General features: G+C 35.8%; 1 protein-coding gene across 3 annotated transcripts in view; it reads left to right on the plus strand.

The window, feature by feature from the left end:
• Positions 1–21,973, plus strand: part of KIAA1958 (KIAA1958 ortholog) — a 250,101-nt gene that overhangs the window by 64,278 nt on the left and 163,850 nt on the right. For all 3 annotated transcript variants that reach the window (XM_074207492.1, XM_074207491.1, XM_074207490.1), the window contains exon 2: positions 13,716–13,844. The gene's annotated coding sequence lies outside the window, so the exon portion shown is untranslated. The remainder of the gene's footprint in view (positions 1–13,715; positions 13,845–21,973) is intronic.

Genomic DNA, 21,973 nt, shown 5'->3' on the forward strand with positions numbered 1-21,973 from the left:
TGACTTGCTCAGGGTCACACAGCTAGTAAATGTCTGAGACTGGATTTGAAATCAGGTCTTTCCAACTCTAGACTGAGCCATCTCGCTGCCCCTAAGTAGGCTAAATTTTCATATTATAAGGCAGGCTTTGAGGTGACGATAAATATTGTGAACCAGGCACTTAGCTCATGGAGAAAGGAGAGGAATAGAAATGGATTAGTAGCTGCTAGTTGAGATTTCCATCCTGCTAGGAATTTGTGCAAAATTCAGTCAGGGAGTAGAGTTTAGGGATTCCCTTGTCATTAGTTGGAAAAAAAAATCAGACTAGATGTTATAAATGAAGAACAGCATCACCAGAAGAATAGCTTCATTTAAGGTTTGCTTTCTCAAAATTGCTTCCATGTTACTGATAGTCCCTGCTTTAAAAAATTATTGAAAACTAAATATTTTGTCATTTTCAGAATTTATTTTATTCTTGGTGATGGTTTCAATGATAGAAGAAATATTTATAAAGTTGTATTTTTCTGTCTTCAACTTTATAGATTGGGAGAATGAGGCACAGAGACTAGCTTCAGTGATGTTATAATAGTAGTGAAACTATAAATAGCATCTAAATTTTCTGTTTTTCAATACAATGTTTGAATACCTGGACCAATAGGGATACACTTCTTACATAGCCAATTTTGACTTATCCATATGCAGATTATTGATCATGGGTGGCATATTTTAAACCTAGAATGCTTCTTTCAAGTACTAGAGTATCTTAGCAAAGGCAAATAAGTACTAATATGTAAGCTCCTTATGAGTAGGGACTGTTTCATTCATTGTCTTTTTATCTACAGTGACTTGTATAGTTCATGGCATATAATAGATACCTGTCGATTGGTACAAAAATAAAAGAATATTTTGTAGAACTATATCCAAGTAGACTTTGATTGTTCAACTGTTAGAATTTTAGATGTTCCTTTAGTTTCAAACACTCACCTTATACCTAGGCCAAAACAAGGGTAGAGAACAACCCCCCCTGCCATACTTCTTACTAAGAGAAGGAAAACTATACCAGAATTGCATTTTCTTTTCATTTTGTGCCAAATAAGCAGTTATTGGCAAATCTAAAACAAAGAAATATCTTCTGGGTGCTGCCACTTTTGACAGCTATATACTAGGATACATGGATTCTCAGAACTATCATATTCCTTTCTTGAAACAGATCACATTTTCCCATTTTAACACTGGTGGGGTTTACACAATTTTAATAGCATCTATAAATATTAACAATAGCGTCTCCAAATGTGAGATACTTGTTTGGTGGCCAACAAATCAATATAGTATTGGAGGAAATGAATCCTGTTTATTAATATTCACACTAAAAATGAAACCAGAAGCTAGAATATGTGTGGAATTTATAGCTAAAAACCAAGACTGGCTTACAGGCAAAAGAGTTGGCAGAGTTGTTTCCTTAATACATTGAAATTTTGCTGGAAATGTTATTTTATATCATGTGCATTTTGCAGAGCCTATGAAGATGATGATGATAGAGAGATAGATAGAGAGATAGATACATGGATAACATTTATTTAGTGCTCACTATATGCAAACCATTAATCTAAGCTCTGACAATATAATTATAAGAATAATAATCTCTGCTCTCAAGGAACATATTCTAGTGGGGAGAAGACAACATGAAAAGGAGCTGAAAATGTGTGTGGGAAATACAAGGGGTTCAAAGTCCAGAAGAAGTCTGAGGAGACAAATGGGTTCAATCACATTTGTAGTAAGCATGACTGGTGTAGATATTTCTTCAAATGGAGGGTTGGAACTGGCTCACCAATCAGAGGAGGAGGAGGCTATATAAATTGTAGTGTTGCTAGCATAAAGGAGGTCCAAAAGGAATCTGGAGGATGATAACTATGAAGATAAATACAGTTATTTATCAAATACAACTTATTCATCACCCAACTAGACCAAATATATACAAAGGGTGAGGAGGCAGAGAAATTATTTGAAGAACTTGTCATAACCTTTCAAATTAGATGATATAATCAATGACTGTATTGTAAAAATAGGCATGGGTTAAAGCAGAATGTCTTAAACTTTTTTGTCATGATCCCTTTGGCAGCCTGGTAAAACCCATGAGCCTTTTCTCAGAATAATGCTTTTAAGGGCATAAGTCATATAATATTTCAGAGGAAACCAATTATTTTATTTTTTTTATTCATTTTTTTTACAAGGCAAAGGGGGTTAAGTGGCTTGCCCAAGGCCACACAGCTAGGTAATTATTAAGTGTCTGAGGCTGGATTTGAACTCAGGTACTCCCAACTCCAGGGCCAGTGCTCTATCCACTGCACCACCTAGCTGCCCCCTGAAACCAATTATTTAAAAATTATTGATGAAAATATGTAAAAACTAGCTCATGGGCCCCAGTTTAAGAATCCTTGGGGTAAAATTATGAAAATGATCAATTTCAAGGAACAAAACAGACTTGGAGACTGCACTGAAGGCCCAATCTTTTATACCACAAATAATTTATTTGAAAAAAAAAGGTCAGGACACATGTGACTTTGTGAGCACTGCATAACAAGACAAAAAAAATGAAAATGATTTGATCTTAATAAACAAAAAATAACTGGTTACCAACATGGTACTTGTTTAGTCATATTCAGTCATGTCCCAACTCCTTATGACCGCTTTTGGGTTTTTCTTGGAGTGATTTGCCATTTCTTCCAACTCATTTTATAGATGAGGAAACTGAGGCAAACTGGGTTAAGTGACTTGTCCAGATTCACACAGCAAGTTGTGTCTGAGGCCACATTTGAACCCAGATTTTCTTGACTTTATCCACTAGGCTATCCCAATGTGTTTGTCATTCTTGAATCAACTATCTGTATACAGTACTGGCATAAAAATAATCTAAATCAATCAAATAAAATAAGAAATAAAAAGACAAAATACACAAACTTAATGATTTTATAAAGCTTTTGTTATAGGAAAATAGAAAATTGATAAAAAGAATAGAAGTTAGCATGGATCATCAGAACACTAATTAAATAATTTATTACAAAAAGGGCCATAAAATACCAGAAACTTCTTCATATAGCAAATATCTGACCTTGACAAATGAAAGACATGGCAGGCAAGGTCAACACTAGTGTAGAATATAAATTTATTTGCAAAACCTTATGAAGCAGAATGGTAGAGCATTATGAAGAACATCAGCTTGTAAATTAGTGAGTAGTCACTAGAAAAATGGATTTTCAGAAATCTTATCATAGAGTCCAGTTAAGCCATGCCATCCTGAAAGAATTTAAGGATGAAACTAGAAGGAAGATAATAAACAAATAGAAAATGTAAATTCTCTATATTCTTCAGAGACAGCTAGAACCACTAAATTTGAATAATGCTGAATGAGAATAGAAGTGACATAAAAGAGTTCAAAAAGAGAACATCCAGATGAGATCACGTTTATGCACATACTGAGCACATTACAGATTGACTTTCAGGACTTCTTGGCAAAGATGCTGGAATGGTTTGCCATTTCCTTTCCAGTATCATTTTAAGGATGAGAAAACTGAGGCAAACATTAAGTGACTTTCCCAGGGTTACACAACTAGTCTGAGACCAGATTTGAACTCTTGAAGATGACTCCAGGCCTGATACTCCTGATCTCAGATTCTAACTAAAACAAAAATTAATCTTCTCAATACCAGTCCTTTTGTAGTGATGGTGTATAATTATTAATTTTGGAATATTGTCATTTCCAAAAATCAAAATTGTGAGTCACCTAAAGAGCAATGAAAAGCTGACTCGTGTGGCATCATTGCAAATGATGAATTATCTGCAAGAAGTGGAATTGAACATATCAAAAAGATGTTTGATGAGAAAAGTAATATTGACTAATTTTTGGTGGGGTAGAGAAGGGAAGAAAATTTAAAGAGGGGCAGCTAGGTGGAAGAAAGCCAATGTGTTTAGGGCCTTTTTGGAAAGTTTATAGGAATACAGACACCAGTTTAAGAAGGAATGGATTGATTACTATTTGTAGCATTGAAGGGAATCACAAAGACCCTTGTCCAAATCCCACCCCAGATATTTACTAGCAGAATGACCCTTGACAAATCACTGAATCTCTATCTGCCTTAGTTTCTTTTGTCTATAAAATGTTAGCCCTCACCTCTCCAAGAGTATGAGAATCAAATAAGATGATATTTGCAAATTATTTGGCAATCTAAAGTGTTAGGTACGAACTAGTTGTTATCATCATCAATATTATTAATATGCATTGGTAAAATCAGATTCATTGAAGCAATATGATATAGTACATACCTTCTAAGGTCTTGTTTTTTCCTTTTCCTGAGTGACTGATATTCTCACAAGGTCCCTGTTTGCTTAGCATGCGATAGAATTACTTGGTAACTCACTGTTCTTTTCTATGCCCAGTAGGTCAGACCGTTTCAGAGAAGGCCTCTGTTTTTTATTTCAATATTTCTCCTACCACTCCTACCACTTCAATATTTCTCCTATCATGAAGAAGAACATTTCTTCTTTATGTATTTTTTGCCTTTCTGTTGAGGACTGGTTCCCTCAACCTTCTGTGTCCTCAGGATTTTGTCAAGATGGGTAATCTGTTATCTCTACTTTTCTTTTCTAAATTCCTTTATCTTTGATAGAAGCACAAATTTAAAGTTCTCTTCTCATCTGAGTTTTTCCCAGCCTGGCATGTACTAAGGCCTCTTGTCGAAATTGAGAGTGATGTTCAATTCTGTCCAGTCTCTGAGGTTTCTTTAGCTCTTAGGCTTATATAGATTCTTAGAGTTCCATAGCTATACCTGTGCCTCCCAGATTATTGCTCCAATCATTCTCTCTCTCTCTCTTTCTCTCTCTCTCTCTCTCTCTCTCTCTCTCTCTCTCTCTCTCTGCCTTCCTTTAATCTAGACAGATAATTAATTATATATACCTAATGAAAAAATGCCAAATTGTCGGTAGTACAGTGCTGATGGGACCTGGATTAGTTAGTCACAGAAGTGAGAAAAAACTGTCGTCTTACATTTTAAAGACCGTATATATGATCCTGTCCACCTTTAGGGAAGGAAGAGGTGCTTTTGAGTTACTTTTCTCCAATCCAATTAGCCCATCTGCTGCCTTGTTGTCCTCACCATTAGATTTTGAGCTGCTTGAGAACAGGAGACTATCCTTTGACTTTCTTGTATCACCAACATTTAGCACAGTCCTTAGCATCTAGTAGGAGCTTAATAAATGTCTACCTGACTAATCAAGGCTTAGCAGGAATAGGTATTTTAGGGAAGCTTTGTTCCTTTCCTTCTACCTCTCTGGGCTGATTGCTGCCTCTTTCTTTCCCACCCTTATAGGAGGGAACTCAGAGTTAAGAATCTACTTTGACCACTGAGCCCTTATAACCCTTGAATTAGTCACCCGTGGGTGCAATATCCAACCAGAAATGCTTCTAGTTCTCCTGGTCAGTTATGTTTACTCAATCAGCACAAACTATGAGACTATTTCCTGTTTTTAATTTGTTGTCACTTGTAGACTCTAGAAGGTAATTGCTACTTCTTTCCTCACCCTACTCCACCCCTTTGGTTCCACAATGCCTCCAAACTCCTAGCAGAACCATTAATTCATCTAGGATTGAGAAAGGTGACTCTAATTATGAGGTTGACAAGCATGGAGCTCTAAGAATGCTTGGAATGTTGTGGCTAGGCTTTCAAAGTGTTCCAAAGCAGAGTTTGTGCAACTGGCCAAGAGAGGAGACTTTTTTTCCCTCATACCTACCATAATCTGTTTATGCAATTCTACTCATTTGTGCTTTGGTAAGGATACAAGCTATTTAACAGGATTACTTAAGCAGTTGGCAGAATTAAATGCATGTTTCCAAAAGGAATAATTAGAAAAGGATTCTCATTTAGCTTATTGGTGAAACCAATGAGAAAAATTCAGTGGAATTTCATTCTGAAGGGAGCAGTCCTTCAACTTCATCTGCATACATTCTTCACATGCATGATTTGGATTAATAACAACAACAAAAATGATAACTTTATGATCCATTTAGCTGATAATCAGAGCACTGAACCACCCAGAATGCCCATGGAGAATTTGAAATATCTCAATCCAACAAATATCGATTAAGTACCTTCTATGTATAAATCACTATGCTAAGTACCACACAGAGAAATACCAAAAAATAGTGCCTGTTCTCAAGAGCCTTAAATTAGTTATCTTGGTTACAATCAGTATAGTTAATTATATTATTATTTAGTTACCATTAAATTCATGTTGTGTGTGTATATACATACATACATATATATATATATATATATATATATGCTCACTGAACAAAGATTGTGTACTGTGACATATTTCTTTGTGGCAACACCTACTATGTGCCAAACATGCTAAATATTTCAAATATATTATATCATTTGATCCTCACAATGAGCCTGGAAGATTATGTGCTCATATGTAATATGAATATTATAGTTGAGGAAGCTGAGGCAAGCAAAGGTTAAGTGACCTTGGACGCAAGTCACACAATCCTGAGTCTGCATGGCTTCCTGAGTTCAGACACCAGTGTGTTCTCTCTGCTGTACCATCTCTAAACTTGTCAGAGATAGAAATTTAAATAATTCAAAATATAATGCCAGTGTGAAGTAATGTTTTTTGTAAACTTGTTCCAGATGTGGTGCAGTTGGTGATTCATAGACTGTCAGAAAGATGAAAATGTTTGATTTCAGACCATTTTTTGTTTTGATGTATGGATTGTTTAAAGATTAGGTAGATAATAAGTCCCTGAGTTAGGAGGATATTGGACAAATACGACCATAGAAAATAATCTAATCCTAGAAAACTAATTTGCTGTCTTTACAGTTTTGCCGAGCATTAGCCCTTTGTTTATCTTTATGTATAGAGAAGAGGCTTTGTATATAAAAACTTTTTTAAAGTATTTAATTTAGCAGCAACAATGACTTGGAAACATAAGCATTATGAATATTTCCTCCTATATTTTCAAAGATAGGGGTGATTTAATCTGCCTTTTCATATTAAGGAAGTTTTGTTCCAAGAAGAATCACTTATTGGAGACATATCTAAGTGAAAAGAACTTGGGGATTTCAAAAAATAGTAATCACAAATTCCATGTAGTTTTATTTCAAAGAACCTATGCATGCAAGTCACCCTTGGGTCTCCAGGTTAGAATTTCTTGGTTTATTACTGTGTAAAGTTGACTTATTTAGCAGATTTGGCAGACCTGTTTTTCAGTGTTCCTGGGCAAACTTTCCCAAACTTAGAGTATATATAAATTGCTTATAAGAAGTGGGAGGACAGGAGGTGCTTATAAGGGTACTCAAAATGACAGCATTGGGAATTGATAGACTGAAATACAAGGGCCACCAAATGAAGAAACAAAAACTAAAACAATAGAGTTTTGTGGTGATAATGAAAATTCCTGCTCATAAGTAAACCCTCTATCTTTTCACTCGTCTTCAAGAATCTTACCTTCCTTCTGAGGAGTGGGATTTTGATTATGATAACCCTGAATCACCTGGGAAGGGTTGAATTCTGTTCAGTATAATCTGTTTTCTACCTTAGAAATTGTGTTTGTGTGTAGGGAAATAAGTAATACCTTTTAGAAAGATTTCTCTCACAAGGGTTAAAAGAAGCTTAGTGACAGACTATTTAAATGAGAAACTTACCCACTTAGAACAGTTTATCTCATGTAGATCAATTTAATTCAATTCAAGCATTTGCTAATAATCTCCTCTGAGCAAAATGTGCTAGGTGCTGGAATACCAGATCAGGCAGTCCCAGGTCTTAAGGAGCTCTCTTGGTGGGGAGCAGATTCAGCCTATCCATGGCTAAGTAAATAAAGCATTGAGGGTCTATATCTTCTCTGTTTTCTTTGCCTTGGTAATTGATAGATTTCAAAATGCAAATAATTGAGACCTTCTTTTATAAGTTAGGACAGATTAAGTACCTTGGCCAAAATTACAGTGACTGTGGACTAGCTCCATTCAACTTATTATTGAAAACACTCTATAATTTTGGGTTTTTTTTCTTTCACTGTATATAAATAGGTGATCAGGGTAGTTATAAAACTATACTGTGTACGTGAAAGGAGAGGATTTAATGGGAGTCCTAAACATTTTCCCCTATGGTAGAATATATTCAGAGAAGCTAAATTTTCTTTAGAGAGGCAATATTTACCTCTATGCTAACCAAAGCTCAATATATACATACATAGATATAGATATAGATATAGATAGAACCATCAGTTTTTAATGTTCTTTTTATTATATTTTGAACTCCCAATTTTCTCCCTTCCTCCAGAGCCATCAATTTAAAAAATTCATGTGGTAAATTATATTGATTTGTCAAGCTTCTGTAGTAAAGAGCTGTTTTCTCTTTTTTCATGTCTTGGACCTAAGAGCAAGAGCTAGTTTTTGGATAAAATTTTCTTTTTGTCTTTTAATGTTGATTAGCTTTTGCAAAATAATATTTACTTTGAAGACAAAACAATAGCAAATATATAAATATTTTTTTCCAACAACAAGAACACACTCTCTCATATAGCACCTCAGACTCTGAGGAGAGTGAGCTGAGATGTTCTTTTTCTACATTAATGCTCTACCAATATCACATCCAGATGTGGCATTACTTCTGGATGAGTACTCATCTTGACTGAAGTTGTATTGGTCCCAAAGTTCACACCTAAAGATCATTCCTTCTTGGGACATGGATTCTGATCTGACTAAAGAGCACAAATCAATTAGGATATCTAAACATCCAGGAAGTCTGAATTCTGGGAAGCTTGTCCTGTCTTCCAAGGTTCACAAGGTCATAGTCCTTTTGACTAAGACAAAAACCATCTATCCAGAGTTTAAAAACAAGTTGCCTCAGTCAGAAGACCCAGTGCTTTTCTACTTACAGTTTTGTTTTTTACCAAATGAAGTCAAACCAAGACAAAGTAATTAAAGAAAGAATGATCAGGGCTATAGTATCTAATGATTTTTGGAACTCACCTCCATCCTCTTCCAAATCTGTAGACAACCATCTGGTCTCTGAACCATGTAGTTGGAAGATGAGAACCAGTTAAAGAACATATACAAATGTCTCCAAGGCAGTTCTATTATGTTATCAAAACTTCTGAAAGTAGATTTCACAATATATATACAGGCCCGCCCCAAATAAAAGGTGAGAATTCCCCCACTCTACCCCCCCCATCCAGAATCTGATTTACAACTGGTGTAGTCATCAAGATTTCAACTCAGGCTAGTATAACTATATATGTTTATGTGTGTATACATGTGTGCATGTGTGTCTATTTCCACATGTGCACCTACTTTCACCTGTGTGCCTATGTGCACTCATGTGCTTACTTGCACACACATCTAAGTGCACACACAGGTCAGCTTGCACACACATCTATATGTGCACACATGGGTCTATGCTCACACACATGTCTGAACACGGACGCACATGCACCCATTTCCACGTGTTTCTACACACTTGTATGTTTGTACACATATGTCCATTGAACATAAGTGTGCTTATACTGTGTGTCTACATGCATATGGGCACATAAATGATTCTCTTTAAATCTTATAGCCCTCCATGTACACTGTAAGACAGCAACATTGACCTCCTTGTTATTCTTCAAACAGGACACTCCATCTTCCAAGCATCATAGAAACATTGGCTGTCTCTATGCCCTCCATGCCTGGGCACTCTCTCCTTATGTTTGACGACTCTTAACTTTCCTGGCTTCCTTCCAAACTCAGCTAAATCTCACTTTCTGCAAGAAGCTTTTGCCAGTCTTCCTTAGTCTTAGTCTGCCTTCTCTCTCAGACAACCCCCAGTTTATCCTGTTTACAAATTATCTGCACAAAGCTATTGGTATATTGTCTCCCACATTAGAGTGAATTTCTAGAGAACAGAATTTGTTTTATGCCTTTCTTTATATCTCTAGCATTTAGCATGTTGCCTGGAATGTCTGGAATTACCCATGTATAAGATGCACCCTTTTCCAAAAAATATAGGGTCTAAAAGCTCGGAGCATCTTACCCAGTGGTTGTAGATTTTTTTACTTGTATTTCCTACCCTTTTGCCCTCATTGTTTCACATTTATCACTGGTACATTAGGTAATGTTTTGCCATGTTCTATCCAGAAATGACTCAGAAAACATTTTCATACAGTGCTGAATTCAAGTTCAAATGATCCAGTTTGCAAAAGTGAATGGAAATTGAGCTGCTAGACGCCAGTTTCATCCTCCTCCAACTGAGAAAACAATCTGAGACTGACTACAGGAAGAAGAAATCCTACTGAAAACGCCACGGCAGAAGAATGCTATGAGAGACAAGTCAACAAAATGTCCTGAGTTAGAGAGGGAAATGAAGAGATGGACTGGAGAGCAAAGGACCATTGGAATTCCTGTGTTCTCAAAGATGGCCCAGCAGGAGGTCAGAAGAATTGCTGATGAAAAAGAAGTGATTTATTTCAAAGGACACGATTGGTGCTTCAAGTTCATGAAGCAGAATGAAATAAGCATATGTCCATGCACCAGACTTGCCCAGGGAGTGCTTGTGGTCAACCCCAGACCAGAGTACAGGCAGGAGAGTGGTCAGAGCCTCTCCTAAGAGAGTGATTCGTCATCAAACACAGTTGAGGACAAGCTAATGGATGGGAATTTTGACAATGATGAGGAGTTGCATGAATTTTATGATGAATAAAACTTGAGTTCAATAACTTTATGTAATACATTTTTTTTCAAAATTCAGGCCCCCAAATTAAGATTCATCTTATACATGGGGAAATATAGTAACAAGTGCTAGTAGATTTAGTGAGAATGTCAGTAGAGATTTTTAAAGGACATTTACTTTCCTAGCAGAAACAGTGAGCTGAAGTTGGTAGGTAGACTTGGGGAGGAAGGATATTAACTGTACAAGTTCCCAGGAAATCCATACTACAAAGAAGGGCTCCTATGTTAATGAACAAAGCACCATAGGACCTACTATGTGGTTACTTATTTGGGTTTTTATAAAGGTATAGAATAGGACTGAGAAAGATATGTGATTTTATTGCTTTAGGGAAATGAACTGATGAGGAAACTTTTGCATTGATTGACACCTTCTGTCTTAGAGAGTTGCTTAGAGCATTGAATGATTAACTGACTTGCCTAGGGTCACAAACCAATAGGAATTCAAGTTTGGACTTGAATCTTAATCTTCTTGGCTTCTGTATTGTTGTTCAGTAGTCATATCTAACTCTTTTTGGCCACATTTGGGGTTTTCTTGAAAACAATACTGGAGTGATTTGCCATTTCCTTCTCCAATTCATTTTACAAATGAGGAAAATTAGGCAAATAGAGTTAAGTGACATGCCTAGGGTCATGCAGCTAGTAGGTGTCTGAGGCCAAATTTGAACTCAGGAAACATGAGGCTTCCTGACCCCAGACCAGGCACAGTATCCACTCACTCACTTCCCAGGACCTTGACTCTAGTGCTTGCCTATTATTCCACTCTTTCTAATTGCCTCTTAAAAAAGAGTTTATGGTCCAGTGAGAGAGAGACAGGGCTAAACACCTATTATCAAAGAGATAATTCAAGACCATAAATAATTATGAACTAATATTATGTAACTTCAGGCTCCAGTTTTGTAGCCATCACTGATCTCACAGCTAGTGACCTGGCTCTCTGTCTCCATACCATTAGAAAAAGCTATAGAGAGATCAGATGTTTGTCATTCATATTTAGAACTTGGGGTAACATCCTTACCTAAACTCATCATGCTAATGTTGATATTTGGGAACTTAGAATACAGCCTACACCTGACATACCCTTACTCTCTGTCTTGTCTAGAGTCTCTCTTCTACAATGTTCTGGGTTCAAGGTCTCTCATCATACTTTGGTAGCTAGTTTCCTGCAAAAATATCTCTTATCCAAATGGTCAAAGGATATGCAAAGGCAATTTACAGATGAGGAGATCAAAGCAATCCATACCCATATGAAAAAATGCTCTAAATCATTAATTATTAGAGAAATGCAAATTAAAGCTTCTCTGAGGTACCACCTCACACCTCTCAGATTGGCCAATATGAATGACCAGGAAGGATAATGATCATTGTTGGAAGGGTTGTGGGAAATCTGGGACACTATTACACTGTTGGTGGAGCTGTGAACTCATCCAACCCTTCTGGAGAGCTATTTGGAATTATGCCCAAAGGGCAACAAAAATGTGCATACCCTTTGACCCAGCAATACCACTACTGGGTCTATACCCTGAAGAGATTATGAAAAAGTGTAAAAACATTACTTGTACAAAAATATTTATAGCAGCCCTGTTTATGGTGGCAAAGAATTGGAAATCAAGTAAATGTCCTTCAATTGGGGAATGGCTTAGCAAACTGTGGTATATGCATGTCATGGAACACTATTGTTCTATTAGAAACCAGGAGGGACGGGATTTCAGGGAAGCCTGGAGGGATTTGCATGAACTGATGCTGAGTGAGATGAACAGAACCAGAAAAACACTGCACACCCTAACAGCAACATGGAAGTGATGTTCAACCTTGAAGGACTCACTCATTCCATCAGTGCAACAATCAGGAATAATTTTGGGCTGTCTGCAAAGGAGAGTGCTTTCTGTAGCCAGATAAGGAGCTGTGGAGTTTGAACAAAGTTCAAGGACTATTCCCTTTAATTTAGAAAAAAACAGATATCTTATTGTCTGATCTTGTCACCTCTTAGACTTCTCTTCTTTAAGGATATGATTTCTCTCTCATCACACCCAATTTGGATCAAGGTACAACATGGAAACAAAGTAAAGACTGACAGAGTACTTTCTGTGGGGGGTGGGGTGGGGTGAGGGAAGCAAAATAGGGGGGCAATTGTAAAAGTCAAATAATATCTTTAATAAAAATTAATTTAAAAATCTCTTATCTGAGATCCAGGGCACAATTAGCAGTTGTTTTTTCTTCATATGCTATCATGTCAGTTGTGGGGTACAGTGCTTAGATGAGTAAGATGCAGGTGGAAGAAGTGAAATTTCACTGGATTTTAAAGGATGGATAGGATTTGGATTCATGGAGGAAAAATGGCATTTCTGGTGAGGGGAAAGATCTGTGAAGACACATAGGAGGAAATGACCATGGCTGGCAGGTTCTTAGGGACACCTGGAAGGATCAACCTGTCCAAGGTAGGGTAGATATCAGAAAGTGTTGATGGGTTGGGAAGAGTCTGAATAATATTAGAATTTAGAGGTGCTTGAAAGTTATATAAAAGATTCTGCATTTGATGGGGTAAGTAATATTCACATGTTGATTTAAAAGCAACCAAAGAAGAAAAGATTGATCTCCTCTTTTGTACCTCAATCGTCTATGAGTACAGACCCTGAAATACTTTTGGAAGCACAAAATGTATAATTGAGTAGAATTCTGTTGTATTAGAGTACATTGAATATTTGGGGTTTTCCTGAAACATTTGTTTTATTCAATTTCAATAAAAAATGAGATTGGATAAAATTTGAACCATGATTAGAATTTAACATTAAATTAGTTAAATGAAAGAGAAGAGAAAAATGTCATTGAACTAAACCAAAAGTGAATTAAAAAATAATACTAGAAAATTATAAACCCATTTGTTGAGAGGGAGTTGTATGCTGTAGAAAATTTTAATTGGGTAGATACCTAAAACTAGAGGGCAGAAGCTAAAGAAAGTCCTTTATTTTCAACTAGGAGGGCTGCCTGTCCTGGTTATCCAGTCCTTCGTTATGGAGCCAGAGTAAATCGTGTAACCCACCATATGTTCTTTGGCTTATCAAGAAAAGAGTAACTTGGTGAAACCTCCTACAGCTGCTATTCTAGGTGAGTTTTGAAAATTTTACGTCTGAAATATGGGCACTAAAGCACTGTGGTGAAGTTGGTGTTGACTTGTAAAAAAGCCCTATGACTTAGTATCCAAAAGCAGGAGGGCTCCTACAAAATCATTCATATAAGTATCATATTAGTCAGCTTTGTAAAAAGCAAGTAAAAAATGAATAATGAAAAAAATGAATGTGAAAAATACTTAATATTACTCAGCAAAAGGTATTCCACCCTTCCTGTGCTAAAGAACCTTGATGAAGCTAGCTGGAAAAGAAAAGGTTATTGAGTACAATGGCACTGTTAGCAAGCTTGCTACTACTACTGATGTAATTTACCAAACAGCAAATACCATAAAAGTTTTACTATTTCCAGCGGGGCTAGCATTCTTTTGGAATAGCATATTAGTGTTTCCTGTCTTAACAGCCTTGGTCTTGGTTGCACAGTTCCCATGCATCAAAGTGCTAATGCGTGTTTTGGAGGATATGGAGAGGGGAGACAGAAGGTCATTGTAGAATTAATTTTAATGACTTTTGCTTAGCGAATATTAGTTATTATAGAGAGTGGGAAAGCCTTATGTTTAGAATTTTTAACAGTTATTAATTGAGAGATTACCTTCAGTAATTAATAGAATTCACACAAAAAGATTTTAGAATTACCCAACTTAATTTTTTTAATTAATTTGTTTTCCCAACTACCTGCAACAGTAGTTTTTAACCATTCATTTTTTTTTTGGCAAGGTTTTGATTTTTATATTTTTCTCCTCTCTCTCTTCCTTCCCCTCTCCCCCTGACAGAAAGCAATCCAATAAAGGGCATTTATAACCTTGATAAACATAGATCCATGTTGTTCATCCAACTAAAATTTTTAGAGTGGAATTGGTATTTCTTGGTAGTTATAACATAGATTTTTTTACTTAGATGCTTCACCAGTATCTCTGATTCAACATGTGTGAAACTTGATCAATCAATCAACCAGAAAACATTTTTAAGAGCTACTGTGTATTCTAAGGGCTGGGCAAAATGGGGGTCCTTTCCTCAGTAAACTCACAATCTGATTTCCACTCTGAAACTCTGCTTCTACTTCATCTGATGAATTCTTCTCTCATATTCATGATTTTTTGCCTTATCTTTGACTCTTTATCTCCCTTCTTTTCTCATGGCTAATCAGTCACCAAATCTTGGTGATTCTGCCTTTGCAATATTTTTCTTGTCCTCCTTCCCTCTTTTCCATGGCTATCATAGTTGAACGTCACTTCTCCTCCTCCCACTCCCCTATTATGTTTAATCTGAATTATTTTAATAGTGTGCTAAGGTCATTCTTTAATTCCATTGTCAGAATAATCTTGAAGCAGCTAGCTGATGTAGAGAGTGTTGAGCAAGAATTTAGGAAGACCCAAGTTAGAATTCTGGCTTAGACACTAGCAGTGTTGATACCGATCAAGTCATTTGATGTCTCTTGGACTCAGTTTTCTCATCTGCAAAATGAGAGAGTTGGGTTTGATGGACTCTAAGGTTCCTTTCACCTTTAAATCTTCACCTAAATCCTGTGCAAATATCTAAAGGTATGAGTCTTTGCTCAAAAATGAAAAGTGGCTTTCTGTGATTTATGGCAGTAGTACTCAAATGTTTTGGATTGTATGCTCTTATGTATTACTGAGGACCTCTTAGTTATATCTATGGATATATATCATTAGAAATTAAAATTGATACATTTAAAATATTTATTAATTCATAAATAACATTTTTATGAAAAATAACATTTTCCAAGACAAAAATATTTAATGGATAGTTTGTTATTGTTTTACATAGTTTTGTAAAACCTAATTGAAGACAGCTGGATACTCACATGTGATTCTGCATTCAGTTTTTTGCCATGTGTTTTTTGGTTAAAGTATGTGACAGTCACACAGATAATGTAGTTGAAAAAGGGAGGAATATTTTGATTGGTAACTATATGCTAATAGTATTGTAAAAGTAGTTTTGACCTTTTGGCCCCCTGAAAAGATCTCAGGGACCCTTGAGGGTCCTTGGACCATACTTTGAGAATTACTTCTCTATAGGGTTCACAATTCTGCTTTGTATTCAAGGTTTTCAACATTCTGACCTTTCACCTTTAGCTTTCCCGATTTATCTCATAAAGTCTAACCCAGATGCTATGAAACCCTGACCACCTCTCATCCCTTCATCTCCCAAGATCATTCTCTGTAGCCCTCACAAGAACACTTTTCTTTAGCAACTCTCTAATATGCTCATCATATAATATTGTCTGTCTGTCTTTGTTTGTGGCCCATCTTCTTAGTGATGTTACCATCATATATAAACCTATATTTAACATATTTATAAAGTACATATATTATAGAACAAAGCTTTCAGACTCAAAAAGAAACAGATTCCAGCAGGCCACATATTGCCTTAGAAAATCTCAAATTAGGAGCAGCTAGGTGTCACAGTGTGTAGAGCACTGGTCCTGGAGTCAGGAGGACCTGAGTTCAAATCTGGCCTCAGACACTTAATAATTACCTAGCCGTGTAACTTTGGGCAAGTCACTTAATTCCATTGCCTTGCAAAAATCAAAAACAAAAATTAAAAAAAAACACAAATTAACATTATTTATGTTGCATTATATTTTATTTATTTTGTTAAAACGTTGCTCAATGACATTTTAACCTGATTTGACTCCTCTTTTATACAGTATAGTGCTGGGCAGAAGAGATTTATTTGTGCTTGAGAAGTAATATCAGGGTTTTCTTTTTCTTTTTCTTTTTCTTTTTTGTTTTGTTTTGTTTTAGATTTTTCAAGGCAATGGGGTTAAGTGGCTTGCCCAAGGCCACACGACTAGGTAATTATTAAGTGTCTGCGGTCTGATTTGAACCCAGGTACTCCACTCTATCCACTGCACCACCTAGCTGCCCCACATCAGGGTTTTCTTTAAAGAAATGTAAGATCAGAAATGGAGCTGAAACAGTGATGTGGTGAGAATGAAGGGTATAGACGTTTCAATTGCTTCCTATGAAAAGACCAACCCTTTTCTATGTAACAGGATCCCTTCAACAAAGCCTTTAGACCAATTCTTAGAACAATGTGTTTTTTTAAATTTCAGAATTGAAAGAATTGCTCATTTTCAATAAAATGTTGGTGAAAATTTTCAAATTCACTGACACCTTGAAAAATATTCCCATGGACCTCAAGAAATTCATAGTTGCTCAGTTGGAAGGACACTTTGATTTTTGCAATGGCCTACTAGTGGGTTTGTCTTCTTCAAGCCTCTTTACACTCTCATTCATCCTCCATTCAGCCACCAAAATAAATCGTTACAATGTCATTTCAATTATGTCATACACATGTGCACACACACACACACACAGACTCACTAATCTCCCACTCAGTAAATTCCAGAGGCTTCCTATTACTTTCAGGAGCAAATATAAAATGTTTAGCATTCAACTCCCTTCATAATCTAGTCCCCTCCTATGTCTTCAGTCTTCTTTCACCTTACTCCCCAACACATACGCTTCAATACATTGATACTTACCTTCTGGCTTTTTCACAAACAAGATATTTCGTCCCTAGGCTCTTGATATTTTCTCTATCTTCCCTGCCTGAAATATTCTCCCTCCTCACTCTGACTACTGACTTCCTTAGCTTCCTTTAAGTTCCAATTAAAATCCTATTTTCTACAAGAAACCTTCCTGAAACCTCTTAACCCCAGTGCCTTCTCTCTTTTAATTATTTCCCAAATATCCTTCATATAGCTTGCTTTGTGTGTATTTATTTTCATAATGTCTCCCTTGTTGGATTATAAACTCCTTGAGAAAAGAGAATGTATTTTGCCAACTGATACATTTGTACTAAAACATAGTAAGCTCTTAATAAATGTTTGTTTTCATCCCTTCCCCCAAAATTCATTTGTGTTTTGTCAGGTTTTGCATTGTCATTAGTACCATTAAATATGGCAGGGCTGCCTGAACTTCCCAACTTTATCTCAAAGCACATTTATGTAGATGCTTAATGTGTTAACAGGTATTCAGTAAGCAGTAATTAATAAGTATTTCCACAAATTTGACTCCTCAATAAACATCCATTTAATACTCATTGATTAAAAATCTACAGTAGGGACAGTTCACTAGGCATTGTGGAGAGAATGAAGCCAATGAAATTCAATATGGATAAATATTGAGTTTTATACTTAGGTTTTCAAAATAATCCATTTCATAAGTACAACATGGGGAACAAGTAATTTATCTGAAGGAATTACAATGTCAGTGAATTAGTAATATAATATGATGGTCCAGAAATTTTATTATCCAGTAACTATTTGCTATTGTGTTTTTAGTTTAGAAACAATAATAGTGGCATTTATATATTGCTTTAAGTGTGTATCATTTGATCTTCTCAACTTTCACAAAGGTTAAAAATCTTTTATGAATATTTCTTGTTACTCTGGATTTAATTCACTTTCAACAAATTCATAATTGTGTTATGTGAATCCTCTCACTATCTTATTAGTCCCTTTTACTGTCTATTTCCTTCTTGGATCATATGTATATCTTCCATGCTATCTCTTATACTATTTATTGTGCAAAGATGGTCACTGAAATTATGATGCAATCTGAATTATTTGTACAAACTATAGTTTTCTACATTGTTCTTCAGGTGACCTGCAACTTAAATTCCATGGAGATTGTAGCATTTCCCAAATAAGAACTATGGAATTGTAGAGTGGGATGGGAACTCAGAAACCATCTTATCCAAGCCATATCTGAATTTCATACAGTAGCATACCTGAAAATCAATGATCATGCTGTCTTTGCTTGTCAATATTTATTGAAGAATGTCCAACCCTCTAAAGTAGCTCTTTCTATTTTTGACCACTTTTAATTACTAAGAAGTTTTTCCTGACATTAAACCTGAATTTGACTCTTAAAAATTTCCTGGGTCTGTCCCCTTTGACCAAACACAATAAATTTAATCCCTCTTCCATTACAACCCGTGGAACAGATAAACCTAGCTATCACATCCTTCTGAGATTCTTCCTTTTGTTAAACCTATCCTCATATAAAATGAATTTAAGTACTTTTACCATTCTGGTTGTCCTCCCTTATATTCATATTATTCTTTTCTCAATATCTTTATTAAATTGTGGTGCCCAGGGGAAGTTAGGTGATGCAGTGGGTAGAGCACCAGCCCTGGAGTCAAGAGGACCTTAGTTCAAATCCGACCTTTTTACCTTTCATAATTGCCTAGCTGTGTGACCTTGATTGAGTCACTTAATCCCACTGCCTTAAATAAAATTTTTTAAAAAAGAAATAATTAAATTGTGGTGCCCAGAACTGAACACTGTACTCCAGATGTGGTCTAACCAAGGCAGACTACAGAAAAGTCACTGAAGTGGCTAAGCGGTGCAATTCATAGAACCCTGGCCCAGAAAGACCAGACTTCAAATCTAGTCTCAAACGTTTATTAGATTTATGACAAGGACAAGTCACTTAGTCTAGTTCTACTTTAGTTTTCTCAGCTGTAAAATGGGATAATAATATTAACTACCTCCCATATTTGTTGTGAAGATCAAATGAGATAATATAAGTATTTAGCACAAATAATAAGTTCTTAAAAATGTTTGTTTCCTTTCTTATTCCTGGAAGTTATACTTTGTAATAAAACCAACAGAGCTTTTTAGGCCACCTAATGCTGACTCGTTGAATTTATACTACATTAAAACCCCCAAATCTTTTTTTCCTTCACCATTCTTTCCCTATTCTGTACTTGAAGTAGATTATTTAAATGTTCTTACATTTCTCTGTGTTAAATTTCATCATACTAGCTTTAGACCAGTGTTCTGGCCTGTCAAGATCATTTTGGATCTTATCTTTGTCAACTCTGTGTTAGGGTATCTTCCAAATCTCTGTTATTTGCGGATTCGATGAGAATGCTTTTTATGTCTTAATCCAAGTCACTGTAAAAAAAAAATTTTTTTTTTGCAAGGCAGTGGGGTTAACTGACTTACCTTAGGTTGAACTCAGGTCCTCTTGACTCCAGGACCACTGGTCTGTCCACTGCCCCATCTAGCTTCTCCCTACTGATAACAATTTTTTTCTTTTTTTGTAAAGAAAGCTTTTATTTATTTTGAGTTTTATGATTTTCCCCCTATTCTTGCTTCCCTCCCCCTACCCCCCCACAGAAGGCAGTCTGTTAGTCTTTACATTATTTCCATGGTATACATTGATCTAAGTTGAATGTAATGAGAGAGAAATCATATCCTTAAGGAAGAAAAACAAAGTATAGGAGATAACAAAATTATATAATGAGATAATGAGTTTTCCCCCCTAAATTAAAGGTAATAGACTTTGGTCTTTGTTCAAAGTCCACAATTCTTTCTCTGGGTGCAGATGGTATTCTCCATTGCAGATACCCCAAAATTGTCCCAGATTGTTGTACTGATTGAATGAGCAAGTCCATCAAGGATGATCATCACCCCCATGTTGCTGTTAGGGTGTACAGTGTTTTTCTGGTTCTTCTCATATCACTCAGCATCAGTCCATGCAAACCCCTCCAGGCTTCCCTGAATTCCCATCCCTCCTGGTTTCTAATAAAGCAATAGTGTTCCATGACATACACATACCACAGATTCCCCAGTTGAAGGACATTTACTTGATTTCCAATTCTTTGCCACCACAAAGAGGGCTGCTATGAATATTTTTGTACAAGTAATGTTTTTCCCCTTTTTCATCATCTCTTCAGGGTATGGATCCAGTAGTGGTATTGCTGGATCAAAGTGTATGCACATTTTTGTTGCCCTTTGGGCATATTTCCAAATTGCTCTCCAGAAAGATTGCATGAGTTCACAGCTCCACCAGCAATGTGATAGTGTCCCAGATTTTCCACATCCCTTCCAACAATGATGATTATCCTTTCTGATCATAATGGTCAGTTTGAGAGTTATGAGGTGGTACCTCAGAGATGCTTTAATTTGCATTTCTCTAATAAGTAATGATTTAGAACAATTTTTCATATGACTGGATTGCTTTGATCTCCTTATCTGTAAATTGCCTTTGCATATCTTTTGACTATTTGTCAATTGGGGAATGGCTTGTTTTTTTGAAGATTTGACTCAGTTCTCTGTATATTTTAGAAATGAGTCCTTTGTCAGAAATACTAGTTGTAAAGATTGTTTCCCAGTTTACTACATTTCTTTTGATCTTGGTTACAGTGGTTTTGTCTGGGCAATAGCTTTTTAATTTAATGTAATCAAAATCATCTAATTTGGTTTTAGTGATGTTCTCCATCTCTTCCTTGGTCATACATAAACTGCTTCCCTTTCCATAGAACTGACAGGTAAACTACTCCTTGATCTTCTAGTTTGCTTATAATATTGTTTTTTATGTCTAAATCCTGTATCCATTTGGATCTTATCTTGGTATAGGGTGTGAGGTGTTGGTCTAATCTAAGTTTCTTCCATGCTAACTTACAATTTTCCCAGCAGTTTTTATCAAAGAGAGAGTTTTTATCCCAATAGCTGGACTCTTTACATTTATCAAACAGCAGATTCCTACTATAATCATTTCCTGCTATTTCACCTAGCCTATTCCTCTGATCCACCACTTTGTTTCTTAGCCAATACCAGACAGTTTTGATGACTGATGCTTTATAATACAATTTTAGATATGGTAAGGCTAAGCCACCTTCTTTTGCACTTTTTTTTCACTGAATCCCTGGAAATTCTTGACTTTTTAATTTCTTCAAAAGAATTTACTTTCAATATTTTCATACTCATTCAAGTAATGTTTTGGAATTTTGATTGGTAGGGCACTAAACAAATAGTTTAGTTTTGGTAGAACTGTCATTTTTATTATTTTAGCTTGACCTATTCATGAGCAGTTGTTGTTTGCCCAGTTATTTAAATCTGGTATTATTTGTGTGAGAAGTGTTTTGTAATTGTTTTGAAAAAGTTTTTGAGTCTGCCTTGACAGATAGAGTCTTAGGTATTTTATATTGTCTGAGGTTACTTTGAATGGGATTTCTCTTTCTAGCTCTTTCTTCTGTATCTTGCTAGTCATATATAGAAATATTGAGGATTTATGAGAGTTCAATTTATATCCTGAAACTTTGATAAAGTTGCTAATTATTTCTAGT

The sequence above is a fragment of the Macrotis lagotis genome, chromosome X, assembly GCF_037893015.1.
Source record: "Macrotis lagotis isolate mMagLag1 chromosome X, bilby.v1.9.chrom.fasta, whole genome shotgun sequence".
Taxonomy (NCBI): domain Eukaryota; kingdom Metazoa; phylum Chordata; class Mammalia; order Peramelemorphia; family Peramelidae; genus Macrotis; species Macrotis lagotis.